Below are 13515 nucleotides of genomic sequence, written 5' to 3' on the forward strand. Positions count from 1 at the left end.
GTCTATCAACAAAAAGTCAGCATCACCCCAGAAATAGTCATCTGGGCCCCGGGGAGCATTCCTCGCCCAGAGGATTTCTTGATTGTGCAGCTTCCTTGACTCTGTCTTTTCAGGACACTTATTGTTCGTGTTAAGGGAGGGAATCTACTGCCTCCGGTCATAAAAGGCTGTTGCTCAGTCCGGAATCCGGGCCATGACCACACTAACCGCAGCCATATGTCTTAGCAGAAGCCTCTCACAAGCAGTTTTATGATTCTCTATCATGAAAGTCCTTCCCAGCCAGCCCGTATTCCCTACGTCGCACCTTGTTTATGGGCTCAGGTGCTCTGCCCTTCATTATAGCATCGTCACTCAGTCTGCTATAAAGCTTGGGAATGAACCAACTCAGGTCCTGAGTCCAACATGAAATATATTCAGAGAAACCTTGGCATGGGCGGCCACATTTGAGTCCCTGGATTCTGTAAACAGCCTCTCATGAGCAATGTAAATCTCATTTGTGGATATATACTGGAGATTATACATATATATATATATATATATATATATATATATATATATACTGGGTATATATAATGTATTTATTCTGTCTAATAATATTTTTAATCATATCATAAGCCATCTCCCTGAGGCTAGTACAAAAGGTCATAGGCTCAAGTCCCACTGAGGTTGCCTCCTGATTAAATCCATTATATTTTTAGCCCACATGTATTCATGTGACTTTATTATTTTTTAAGCAACATCAATCACAGTCTAATAAAGTGATGATCAGTTCCACTGTATCCAGTTAAAGGAAGAAAATTACCAGACTAAAAAGGAAAGGCAGGGAAATTCATTGAAATTGCCAAATAAGAGTGAAGAGGCCAGTTTTAAGAGAGCCAGAAGCCCCATTCAGACCAATTAACTCTTATCTCTGGAGTGGGGCAAAGGCCTGCTTTCAAACCTCTACAAGTATCCCTAATGTGGAGGGCTAGGAACCACAGTCCTAGGAAACATAAGAGGTTTGATGAGGGTTTTGCATCATCCAAGAATCCAAATTTGACATGTTGTGGAACAAAGATTAATCCAAGCTACCTGTGCCCTCTTCCCCATATAAAATGTCTACTTCTCTCTTAGCTGAACTTTTAAGGAAAAAAAAATGATTGAAAGACCCTTTTATTTTTCATGTTGTGTTTCAGAAATGAATAGAGCTTTATTATTTATCTTTGAAAAACATAAATCAGACAATGTCATTTTTAGAAATGACTATAGCTTTGTTGCTTTTCTTCATCCTTTAAAAATATAAATCAGATCATGTCACCTCCCTGGAGGCTCACTCCTTATTGGTAGAGGGACAAATGGAAGCCACATGCTGTTAATTTAAATGTTTAAACTGATAGATAAAACCAATAACTTGTTAAACAAAATATATTCCATATATTTTTGCAAATGTATATGTATAGAAACAAAAATCAAAAGATATGTGTATAGATTTTACAGAATTAAAAGTTGGCAAAATATCAAAGATGACTGAATTTAATTATTATTACACACAGGTGAGTGTTCTCGTGATTGGCCAGCAATGCTTGCCTGAGCAATAAAATGAAGATATACATAGCTCATAAATTATTATTTATGAAATGAAATTTATTTTCTTACCTTTATTTCAGTAAAATCAATAATTAAGAAATTAAAAATCTTGTCATAATCAAGATTTTTACATAATTTGTGTTCTATTAAAACAATGTCAAATTAGGTCCCCTTTCTTGGGTTATTTTAGTTCTTAGTTTTATTTTAATTAATTACAACTTGGAGAAACTTTCTCTTGCTAAGACAGTAACAACCAGAAAACTGGGAAAACAATTTGTAAAACAACATTTAGATTAAAAAATAAACCTCAAATTTTACATATCATATTTAAATACTTAATAAAGTTGTACATATTTATTGTTGTTGCTGAAAGTATTACAAATATTTTAACTTTATCATATAAATTATCTTTTTATCACTATTTTCACAAAAAGCAATAACTAGAACCTGAAGAACCTGTATGGTGCGTGTATATGAGTGTGTGTGTGTGTGTGCTTGTGTACACACGCACATGAGTGTGTAGTGTTTGCGTATGACATATGTGGAGCCCACAAAAGCACAGAGCCCAGGACCAGGCCTCATCTTACTCGGTCTAAAGGCAAAACTGCTTCCCTTCTTATAACCCTTCAATGGCGTCCCTTAGAATTAAATCTAACTCCTCACCAAGGACCACAAGATCTTACTAGGTCTGGCTTCTGCCCAGCTCTGAGCCTCAATCAGCCTCCCCGCATGCCCTCACTCATTCTGTTCCAGCTACAGTGGTCTCTAGTCTGCTCCTGGGACATCACAACCTCCTTCCTGCTCAACAACTTGCATTGCTATTCCCTCTGCCCAGCACAGCTTACTGCCAACTCTACATGGCTGGGTTCTATGGGCCCTTTAGGTTTCAGCTTAAGGCAGACAGTATCTGGAGCAAGTAAAGGACAGGTTCCGGAGCTAAGCTCCCTGGGTTCAAATTTGGCTCCACCATTTATCATCTGTGTGGTCCTGGGCCAGTCTCCAAGTGTCTCCTTCCTCATTTGTGGGAAGGAAATGATCCTACTTTCCCCTGGGTTACTGTGTGCATTAAATGAGTTAATCTAAATAAAACTCTTAGGCCAGGCCTAGCACAGGAAGCATCCAATAAATCATAGCTCAAGGAAGCAGAGAGGCTTTCCCTGACTGCTCAGCCCACAGTAGTCTCCCATGCACACACACTCCTTTTTTTTTCATGGTATTTATCACTATCTAGAATTGCATTGTTTATTTTTATCACTGTTTATTGTCTGTCTCCTTCCTCTGGATGCAAGTTTTATGAGAACTAAGCCTTCGCTGAAAGTTTACTGCTATAGCCTCTTGTACATAGTAAATATGCATTGAATAAATTATCCTTTTTATTTTTAAAGACTGCCAACTTTAATCCAAATCAGAGATTACAGATTTGGGAAGAAAAAATTTACTCTCCTTTTCCAACTAACACTTCTCAAATTGTGCTTGTTTATGATAGGTTAAGAGGCATGTGCACAGGGCTGTGGCATGCAGAAAGGTAAATGACAAAGGCAACATGGCAGTCATGGTGCTGAAGACTGCCAACCACTCTCCAACAAGGAGAGAGATGTCTTCTAGCAGCCCCAAGAGAAGTGGAATCTTTGCATTAATCCAGTTGATTTAGTCAATGTGGACTTCCCACATGGTCACTGCTTGTTGTTAATGAACAACCTAACTAGTCAGTGACTAAAAACATGTGCCTGGTACAGTGCAGAGTCATAAAGTCGGGAGGGAACTACTTCCTAAAGACAAAGCAAGAAACACGGATCTTAATAGATCATCAAAATGTGTGAATAAACACCAACTATAGCAGGGATGCCACACGAAATCATGCCTTCTAAAATAAGCATAAAAATCCTGTTATCCTATACTTTAATCCATTTTTTTTGCTATTGTCTTGCTTTCCCCAGATTTCTTGAGAATGCATAACACTGGCATCAAGCCAGTGACAGTGAGAAAATGATGAATTCTAGCGCATTTGGGTCATCTTACAAAAAGCTCAGGCTCAAGAATCCATGTATCTCAAAATTAACCCCAAGAAATCCAAGGCATTTCTATACACCAATAGTGAACTTTCAGAAAGAGAGATTATAAAAACAATCCCGTTTACCATCGCACCAAAAAAATTAAGCTACCTAGGAATAAACTTAACTAAAGAGGTAAAAGACCTCTACTCAGAAAACTACAGGACGTTGAAAAAAGATATAGAGGAAGACATAAACAGATGGAAGAACATACCATGTTCATGGATTGGTAGAATCAACATCATTAAAATGTCCATACTATCCAAAGCAATCTATAAATTCAACGCACTTCCCATTAAAATACCAACGGCATACTTCAGAGATCTAGAACGAACTCTCCAAAAATTCATCTGGAATAAAAAAAGACCCCGAATAGCTGCAGCAATCCTGAAAAAGAACAAAGTAGGTGGGTTCTCAATACCAGATATCAAGTTGTATTACAAAGCCACTGTTCTCAAAACTGCCTGGTACTGGCACAAGAATAGGCATATACATCAATGGAATAGAATAGAGAGCCCAGAAATCGGCCTGAACCAATATGCTCAATTAATATTTGACAAAGGAGGCAAGAACATACAATGGAGCCAAGATAGTCTCTTCAATAAATGGTGTTGGGAAAATTGGACAGATATATGCAATAAAATGAAACTAGACCACCAACTTACACCATACACAAAAATAAACTCAAAATGGATAAAGGACTTAAATGTACGACAGGAAACCATAAAAATTCTAGAAGAATCCAAAGGCAACAAAATCTCAGACATATGCCGAAGCAATTTCTTCACTGATACAGCTCCTAGGGCACTTGAAACTAAAGAGAAAATGAACAAATGGGACTACATCAAAATAAAAAGCTTCTGCACAGCAAAAGAAACCATCAACAAAACAACGAGAAAACCCACTGTGTGGGAAAACATATTTGCCAATGTCATATCTGATAAGGGCCTAATCTCCAAAATTTATAGGGAACTCATACAACTTAACAAAAGGAAGATAAACAATCCAATCAAAAAATGGGCAAAGGACCTAAATAGACACCTTTCAAAAGAGGACATTCAGAAAGCCAAGAGACATATGAAAACATGCTCAAAGTCACTAATCATCCGAGAGATGCAAATCAAAACAACAATGAGGTACCATCTCACACCTGTCAGACTGGCTATCATCAACAAATCAACAAACGACAAGTGCTGGAGAGGATGTGGAGAAAAAGGAACACTTGTGCACTGCTGGTGGGAATGCAGACTGGTGCAGCCACTATGGAAGACAGTATGGAGTTTCCTCAAAAAACTGAAAATGGCACTCCCATTTGACCCTGTGATCCCACTTCTAGGAATATATCCCAAGAAACCAGAAACACCAATCAGAAAGAATATATGCACCCCTATGTTCATAGCAGCACAATTCACCATAGCTAAGATCTGGAAACAGCCTAAGTGCCCATCAGTAGATGAATGGATTAGAAAACTGTGGTACATCTACACGATGGAATACTATGCTGCTGTAAAAAGGAAGGAACTCTTACCATTTGCAACGTCATGGATGGAACTGGAGAGCATGATGCTAAGTGAAATAAGCCAGTCAATGAAGGAAAAATACCACATGATCTCACTCATTCATGGATAATAGAGACCATTATAAACTTTTGAACAATAATAGATACAGAGGCAGAGCTGCCTCAAACAGATTGTCAAACTGCAGCAGGAAGGTCGGGGAGGGTTGGGGGGCAGGAGGTAGGGGGGTAAGAGATCAACTAAAGGACTTGTATGCATGCATATAAGCATAACCAGTGGACATAAGACATTGGGGGAGAGGGGAGGCTAGGGGACTGTCTAGGGCAGGGGGATAAAATGGACACATATGTAATACCCCTTGTAATACTTTAAGCAATAAAAAAAAAAAAAAGAATCCATGTATCTTGCCCATAAAGAAGCTGTTTGTTGCCTCTGCAATCAGACTTGGTGCAGAGCATGGAGCCCTTGCACACCAATAACAGCAAATCCAAACTAAGCACATCAGAGCACACGGATGTCTTTTAATTTAACAAATCTGAATGCTTTGATACTTGTGATTTATTATCTTCACTGGAGGCCACCTGAGGGGGGGGGGGCTTCCTTTTTATTATTATTTTTTTAATTACAGTTGATTTTCTATATTATATTAATTTCAGGTGTGCAACATGGTAGTTAGACGTATAGGACTTACGAAGTGATCCCTAATTGGTCTAGGACCCACCCGGCACCATACAGAGTTATCCCAATATTATTGACTATATTCCCTAGGCTGTACTTTACATCCCCATGAGTATTCTGAAACTGCCAATTTGTACTTCTTAATCCCTTCACCTTTTTTACCCAGCCCACAAAAAGATAGGCAGTAAACTCTCTGACATTGCACTTAGTACTATTTTTTGGATGTCTCCTCAAGCAAGGGAAACAAAAGAATAAAATAAACAAATGGGACCAGAAGGAAGAAGCACATGGACGATCTCTTTTCCCTCCAGTCCAGAGCCAGTGTCTGGCTATCGTGTGCAGCTGGTCTTGCTCAAGCCGAGCCAGATTTCCCGGGGTGGCTCACAGAGAAACACAGGAAGTGATCTTCTCTGGATTACATCATCTCTTGTGGAACTTTTGTATGGAATCGTTGATTACATAAGATTCTAAAGTCCACATAGAAAGCACTCACTTGTTTTACATTTCTTCATTATTTTCTTAACTGGCTTTTCATGGTGTCTGTAAAATTGAGACATAAAGTCTTTCTCAATGCAGAAGCAAAAACAACCTAACTCTTTAAACTTCCTTTATTCAGAATCTTTACATGGAAAGAATGTCAATCTTGGCTAAGTATAAAATAATTTATCTATCATAGGTGAGATTATTCAGTTTGATTAACTGTCTATTTATTTCTCTGTTGCTACCTTTGTTTCCTAAGTATGTTCCATGGGCTCCCCTCAAAGCATGAAACCTGTCCTTCTGACACAAATAGGACCTTTGTACTAGCCACTGTTGCCAGTAAGGGCTTCCCAATGTCTCATTAGGGTTAGGCCTTCAGCAGCTGGTGCTGTCAATAATATTACTAGGTGAAACTCATGAAGTTTCATTTATGTATTCTTTTTTTTTTTTTTTTTGGTCTAACCCCTCTAATCCAGGCATTTGCAAGCCAGCCATAACAAGTATACACTGAGCATTCTGCAGACATTAACTAATTCATTTGCTACACTTTTCCCTTTGGGGGTACTAGCATGTAATAGAATACCTGTCAGTATGCTCTTACAGAATTACAGGAGCATTTTTGACAGTATACTAGTATTGTGTCTTGATAATTTATTGAAACCACCTGGTTTCAGATAGCCTACTCTGGATAATACCTGAGTGTGTTATTTTGAACATTTTCAAAACATCAGAGAAATTGAAGGAATAGTATAAGGATCATCCATTACCTTCCCTCTAGATTCACCAGTTTTAAATGTTTTCTCTCATTTGTTCTCTCTCACTCTGTGTGTTTGTGTGGTGGGTGTACCATTTGAAAATAAATTGCAGACATCATGATACATCAATCATAAGTATTTTAGCACTTATCTCTTAATAAGAAGAACATTCTCCTACATAAGCAATACCATTATTGAGTATTTAACTTTTAAATACTCTTAAGTATTTAACTTTGATACACGATCATCAAACATATAGTTGATGGTCAGACTTTTCTGATTGACCCAATAAAGTCCTTACAGCAGTGGTTCTCAGCCTTGGCTGCACATTAGAACCACCTGGGAATCTTTTTAAAATCCTGATTTCTGGCCCTCATGCTCCGGAAATTCTGTTTCTTTGTTTTGGGGTGAGGCCACAACATCAGTAACAAAGAAACAGAATTTCTGGAGGATGAGGCCCAGAAATCAGGATTTTTAAAAAGATTCCCAGGTGGTTCTAATGTGCAGCCAAGGCTGAGAACCACTGCCTTAGAGTGTTTTTTCCTTCTTTTAATCTAGGATCCAATCAAGGATGCTGCATTGTATTTTGCTACCATGTCTTCCTAACTTCCTTTCATATGGAACAGTTTTCTCCATTATCTCCCTCCCTCTCTGTCCCCCCACTTTTCTGGGGGGTCTTTTATCACATTGATATTTCTTAAGAAGCCAGGTTATTTGTTTTGTAAAGTGTTTTAAAACCTGAATTTTGCAGATCACTTCCCTATGATTCAATTCAATTTAAACATTTTTGGAAAGATTTTGGCAACATTATGTGAGTGATGTTGTGTCATCCCCATTACATCACATTAGGATATAATATCTCATTATGAATGATGCTAAGTCTGATTGTTTCATTAAAAAGTTGGCCTTATTTTTTCATTGTAAAGATACTTTTGCCCTTTATAATAATGAAAATAATAAATGACATTTTGAGATGATCTGAATTTATATGTACATATATGTATGTATGTATGTATGAGGAAGGTGCAGAAATTTTTCGTATTATGCCTCCCCCCACACATGTATAACCTCCCCAATTTCAACACCTTCCTCACCAGAATGGTACATTTGTTATACCTGAGGAACCTACATTAACATAATCACCCAAAGTCCATAGTTTACATTACAGTTCATTCTGTACATTCCATAGGCTTAGACAAATGTGTCTACCATCATCGTATCATACAGAGTATTTCACTGCCTTAAAGTCCTCTGTGTTCTGCCTATTCTTCCCTCCCTCCCCACTAACCCTGGCAATCACTGATCTTTTTATTGACTCGAGTTTTGCCTGTTCCAGAATGTCATATAGTTGTAATCATACAGTATGTAGCCTTTTCAGATTGCCTTCTTTAATGTGATGATCTGCATTTAAGATTCCTCCAAGTCTTTTTATGACTTGATAGCTCATTTCATTTTAGCACTTAATAACGTTGCCTTGTCTGTATGTACCAGTTGGAACTTAATGATTCTTTTAAAATTCAATGTTACAATCCATTATTTTATCTTTTTTTATGCTCATCTTTTCGCAAATGTGGTCAGAGGGATCCCCTTAAAGCTGGTAAAATTTATAACTTTACTACATTGCTACATTATTATAATTCATTATAAGTAAGCAGTTATGTTGCATTAAAATAATGGTTTAACCTCCAGTCCCTCATCATTGGTAAATTAGTAATATAACCCAAATGCTCCCCAGCCACTCATCCTCTGCAATCATCTTTTTTTTTTTTTTATTCAAACAAAATAACTTATACTCCCACCCCACAAAAATTGTAGGAAATCTCCAGTATTTTTAAATGTTTGGGGCAGTGAGTGGGAGGAAGTGTCCTCTGGTTCCCCATCTCTTCTCATGGCCAGCCCAGTTCCCCATCACCTCCCCTCCCGCCAACCCAATGCCACTTGTGCGTGTTGCCATCCCTGCTGTATTTCCCGCAACTGTTGATTCAGTACTTTCTTCACTTCTCAAAACGTTGCTCTCAAGAGTAATCACAACAGCAGAGAGGAAGTTACAATATTCCACGTCAGATATCAGTGCTCTAGGCCTCCTCTCGGAGCTCCCTTTCTGGGCTCTTCATTGCTTTCATTCATTTCACTCAGTCTACCATACCTCCTTCCTGCATTGTCTTCATCTCTAATACAAGCAGCAGGTATCATGCAAATGCAGTGACCACAGCAAACACTTCATGTATAATCTCAGTCTAGAGTCACTTAGCAGACAGCTTTGAAGTGCCGGATCAATAACATCGTTTCCTCCTTTACTTCAATCATCCTACCTATGTATCCTTTCAAACACCTTCCTGTCTCCTCACCTTGGCAACCCATCCTTGCATGATTCAGTAAAGGCCCTCCTGGCACCCTGTCTCTGGCTATTCCCAGATGGCCATCCCTCCTGGCTCTCTCCAACCTCAGGTTAAGACTCTTAGCAGCACTTGTTTTGGCCATCTGCTCCTATGGCCACCTGTCCTATGTTCCTCTCACTGTTCAGCAGATTGACAGCTGCACTGGACCCACTTCCTGCATATTGGCCGTTGCACTTTCCATTGGGACCTAATGATTCATCTGATTCTTTGCAGGACAGGAAGGGCTGTTGAATTAAAACTGTAATTATATGTCAGAATGATCCAGCTCCCAAGAGGACGAGGGACACGGGGAATATTATTCCTTCTAGGAAATACACATATAATGAATATATGGGCACAACTCCTTACTTCAAAAATCATACATATTCTCACACACACACTTTCTATTTATGTTACTCCCGCCTATAGCACCTAGAAGAGGGAAGTGAATACAAACTGCCATTAAAGAGATAAAGTATGCCGAAACCGGTTTGGCTCAGTGGATAGAGCATCGGCCTGCGGACTGAAAGGTCCCAGGTTCGATTCCGGTCAAGGGCATGTACCTGGGTTGTGGGCATATCCCCAGTGGGAGATGTGCAGGAGGCGGCTGATCGATGTTTCTCTCCCATCGATGTTTCTAACTCTCTATCTCTCTCTCCCTTCCTCTCTGTAAAAAATCAATAAAATATATTTTTAAAAAAAGAGATAAAGTAGTCAGCATTCTAACTTGCAGCTCCATTAAGTAGCACTTTCCTGAGTCATTGTGAATTTCCTACCTCATTTGGTGCACATACCCTGGCTGCATGCCATAGCAGTGAGAACCTTCAGCCAAACAATTATAAGCAAGACTAATGACCAGGAAACAGAGTTCAGGCCTTAGCCTTTGGCCTAAATTTCACTGGGCTGCAGTGATTTTATATATATATATTATATATATATATATATATATATATATATATATATATATATATATAGCCACTATTAATTAACTGCAAATCCATTTATTGTTAGGAGACTTTTAATAAGTAAATACAACCAAGGGGTTGAGGAGGGATTAATCAATAGTACCATTTGTGGTAGATAGAATAATGGCCATAGGAAAAAGGTATCTATGTCCTAATTTCCAGAACCTGTGAATACGTTACCTCATATGACAAGAGGGACTCTGTTAAGGATCTTGAAATAGGTAGATTACCCTGGAGTATCCAGGTGGTCCCAATGTATCACAAGAGTCTTTAAAAGATGGAAGAGAGGGGCAGAAGGTTGGATCAGAGATCTGAAAATGTTAAATCATTGGACTTGAAAATGGAGGAAAGGGCCGTGAGCCGAAGAATGTGGGTAGCCTCTAGGACAGTGATGGCGAACCTTTTGAGCTCTGCATGTCAGCATTTTGAAAAATCCTAACTTAACTCTGGTGCCGTGTCACATATAGAAATTTTTTGATATTTGCAACCATAGTAAAACAAAGACTTATATTTTTTATATTTATTCTATATATTTAAGTGCCATTTAACAAAGAAAAATCAACCAAAAAAAATGAGTTCACATGTCACCTATGACATGCGTGTCATAGGTTCGCCATCACTGCTCTAGGAGCTGAAAAAGCAAGGAAAAGGATTCTCAGCTCCTCTGGAATCTCCAGAAGGAACACAGCCGCATTTTAGCCCAGTAAGACCCATTTCAGTTCTGATCTCCAGAATTTTAAGATAATAAATTTGTCTTAAGGCACTAAATCTGTGGTAATTTGTCAGTGTATCAATAGGAAACTAATGCACCCTCCTCCCCCAATTGAGTCCTAAACAAATTAAGAGAAAGGCAAGGAATAGGATAGGAAGACATCACCTGCATTGCTGATAAAGCCGCTGATAGAAAAATGTGACTGTTATATAATAATGAGGCCTCCCAAACCAAACCCCAGACTAGATAGACTTTACCACCAGCCAGTGCCACCTGGGAAGCACCACCAGAATATGCAGAGGGAAGCACAAGATAGTCTTTTACTTGGCAACTAGATTTCAAAGAGAAAAACAGGAAGGGATAAAACTGGGCATCCCTGGAGTCTCATCTCAAATGCCCCCGTCAGATAATTCACTCTTCTCCCCTGAGGGAGAGTAAGTGAGGAAGAAGACTAAAGCTAATGGATATCCTTCTGTGTGGAAATGAGAGGGAAAGGAAATAAAGTTTTAATTTACTGCACATCCCAGATATTTCCCAGGACATATTATTCCCTGGGTCATACATTATTCAAAGCGATATTATATTAGAGGTGTTAAGTTCATTGCTCTGGAGTCCATTGGCCTGAATCCACATTCTTGTTTCATCATATTCTAGCAAGTTGCTTACTTTCTCTCTTTGTGCCTCAGTTTCCTCATCAGTTAAAAAAGGCAAGGAGAACAGGAAGAGGATTATGATACATAATAACATTTCATAATTTTGCTGAGAGAATTAAACAAAATAATGGATGTCAAGTACCTAGCATGGTGTCTGGCATATAGCATGCATTCAAAAAATACTATTATTTGTCTAACTACTGCTTATACATTTTTCCATATGTTGTACAAATATTTTTATTTAAGAACTAAAGAATTATTACAGAGATTATGGGGTTGAGTTCTGATTATGGGGTTGATCTAATATAAGAACCACTTCTGTGGTTCTGAACCAGGGATTGTCCTCTGGGGGACATTTGGCAATATCAGGAGATATTTTTGGTTGTCACTATTGGGGAGTTCTGCTAGCATCTAAGGGTTGGGGCCATTGATGCTGCTAAACACCCTAAAATACATAGGGCAACCACCACAAAAAAGAGTTAATCAGCCTAAAATGTTAGTAGTGCCAAGGTTAAGAAACTATATTAGAAATCATTGGAATTGAGTTGCATAACAAAAAGAATGTTTTTGTTTATATTCTATTTATTAGATAGATATATATAATGTATAAATCAAATTCTAAAACACACTTATGTAGCCCTGACATAAAGTGAGAGGAGGGTGGAACAGGTAAAATTTGTTTTTCAATTAGCAATAATCTTGCCTCTGATAAACCTCTTTGGCTATGATACTGCCACTGCGCACAGCTGGAACAGGTAATTAAAAAATAATCTTTTGAGGTGCTAATTTAGCCTCTTCCTGAGGCTACCCAGCAGGAGCTACGAAGAGATCTGCAGATTCCCCTTCTTATTTGGGGTTTGGAGGTGCCCAAATGCGGCCCAGCTGTGAAGCAATGCAAGCTGCTGTGGGGCCTTGGGCCTTCTCTTGGAAGTTCTGGGTCTATCTGGTCCAGCTGCAGTTTGTTAGGTAATTTTCAGATTGCAAAGGGCCAGGGCATTCCTATGCAAAAGCCTTTGCCGAAGCTTGGGTGCGGCAGGGTCTCAGGGAATCAACAGGGTGGAGCAAGCAGCTATGGCTGATCCTCAGCCCTGCCCTAAGGGGCCCTGCGTCTCAGTGTCCCAGTAATCGCTGCAAGCACCTTTGAGAGAAAGCTACCCTTGAGTTCCAAGTTCTGCCCACTGCCAGACAGTCCAGTTTCTTCCCGTATGAGTCTAGGTCCCCAGAGACTCACCGGGAACTGGAGTTCAGAGCAGTTGGGGGCTTGTGACTCCCTCCCGATTCAAAAAGACAGCCACGTCCTCAGTTGCCAGTCCTTGCCGCGTGCACCTCCGTACCTCTGCACTTCCGCACCTCCTCTGAGTCTCAGTGTGCTTTTCTCTTTCCTTCTAGTTGTAGAATTTCCACTCAACTAGCCTTCCTGTGGTTCTGGATGATGTCTGTTTTGTCTTTTAGTTGTATTTTTGAATTTGTTGTGGGAGGCAGCAATTTCCGGTGTTTACCTATGCTGCCATCTTGGTTTCTTAGATCCAAGAGCCAGTGTACCCAGTGGTCACAGTGGGACCATCCAATTATAACTCCTCAGATCCATAAGGAACACACTCAGGGGGCAGACTCAATGAGCACCAAAGCCCCACTGAAGCAAGTCTTGCCTCATAAGGGTTTCTTCAGCACAGAAGTTCTCCCACCGTAGACACAGCTGATTCTCACAGCCAATTGGCCTGGAGGTCAAATCCTCCCAGTGATACCTACAACAATCAAGG

The 13515-nt window shown here is 39.4% G+C and overlaps 1 pseudogene; it reads right to left on the minus strand.

Moving 5' to 3' along the window:
- Positions 1 to 12353: 12353 nt before the first annotated feature.
- LOC118661063 lies at positions 12354 to 12503 on the minus strand (annotated as a pseudogene).
- Positions 12504 to 13515: the final 1012 nt, after the last annotated feature.

This window comes from Myotis myotis, unplaced genomic scaffold, assembly GCF_014108235.1.
Source record: "Myotis myotis isolate mMyoMyo1 unplaced genomic scaffold, mMyoMyo1.p scaffold_m19_p_1, whole genome shotgun sequence".
Lineage (NCBI taxonomy): Eukaryota > Metazoa > Chordata > Mammalia > Chiroptera > Vespertilionidae > Myotis > Myotis myotis.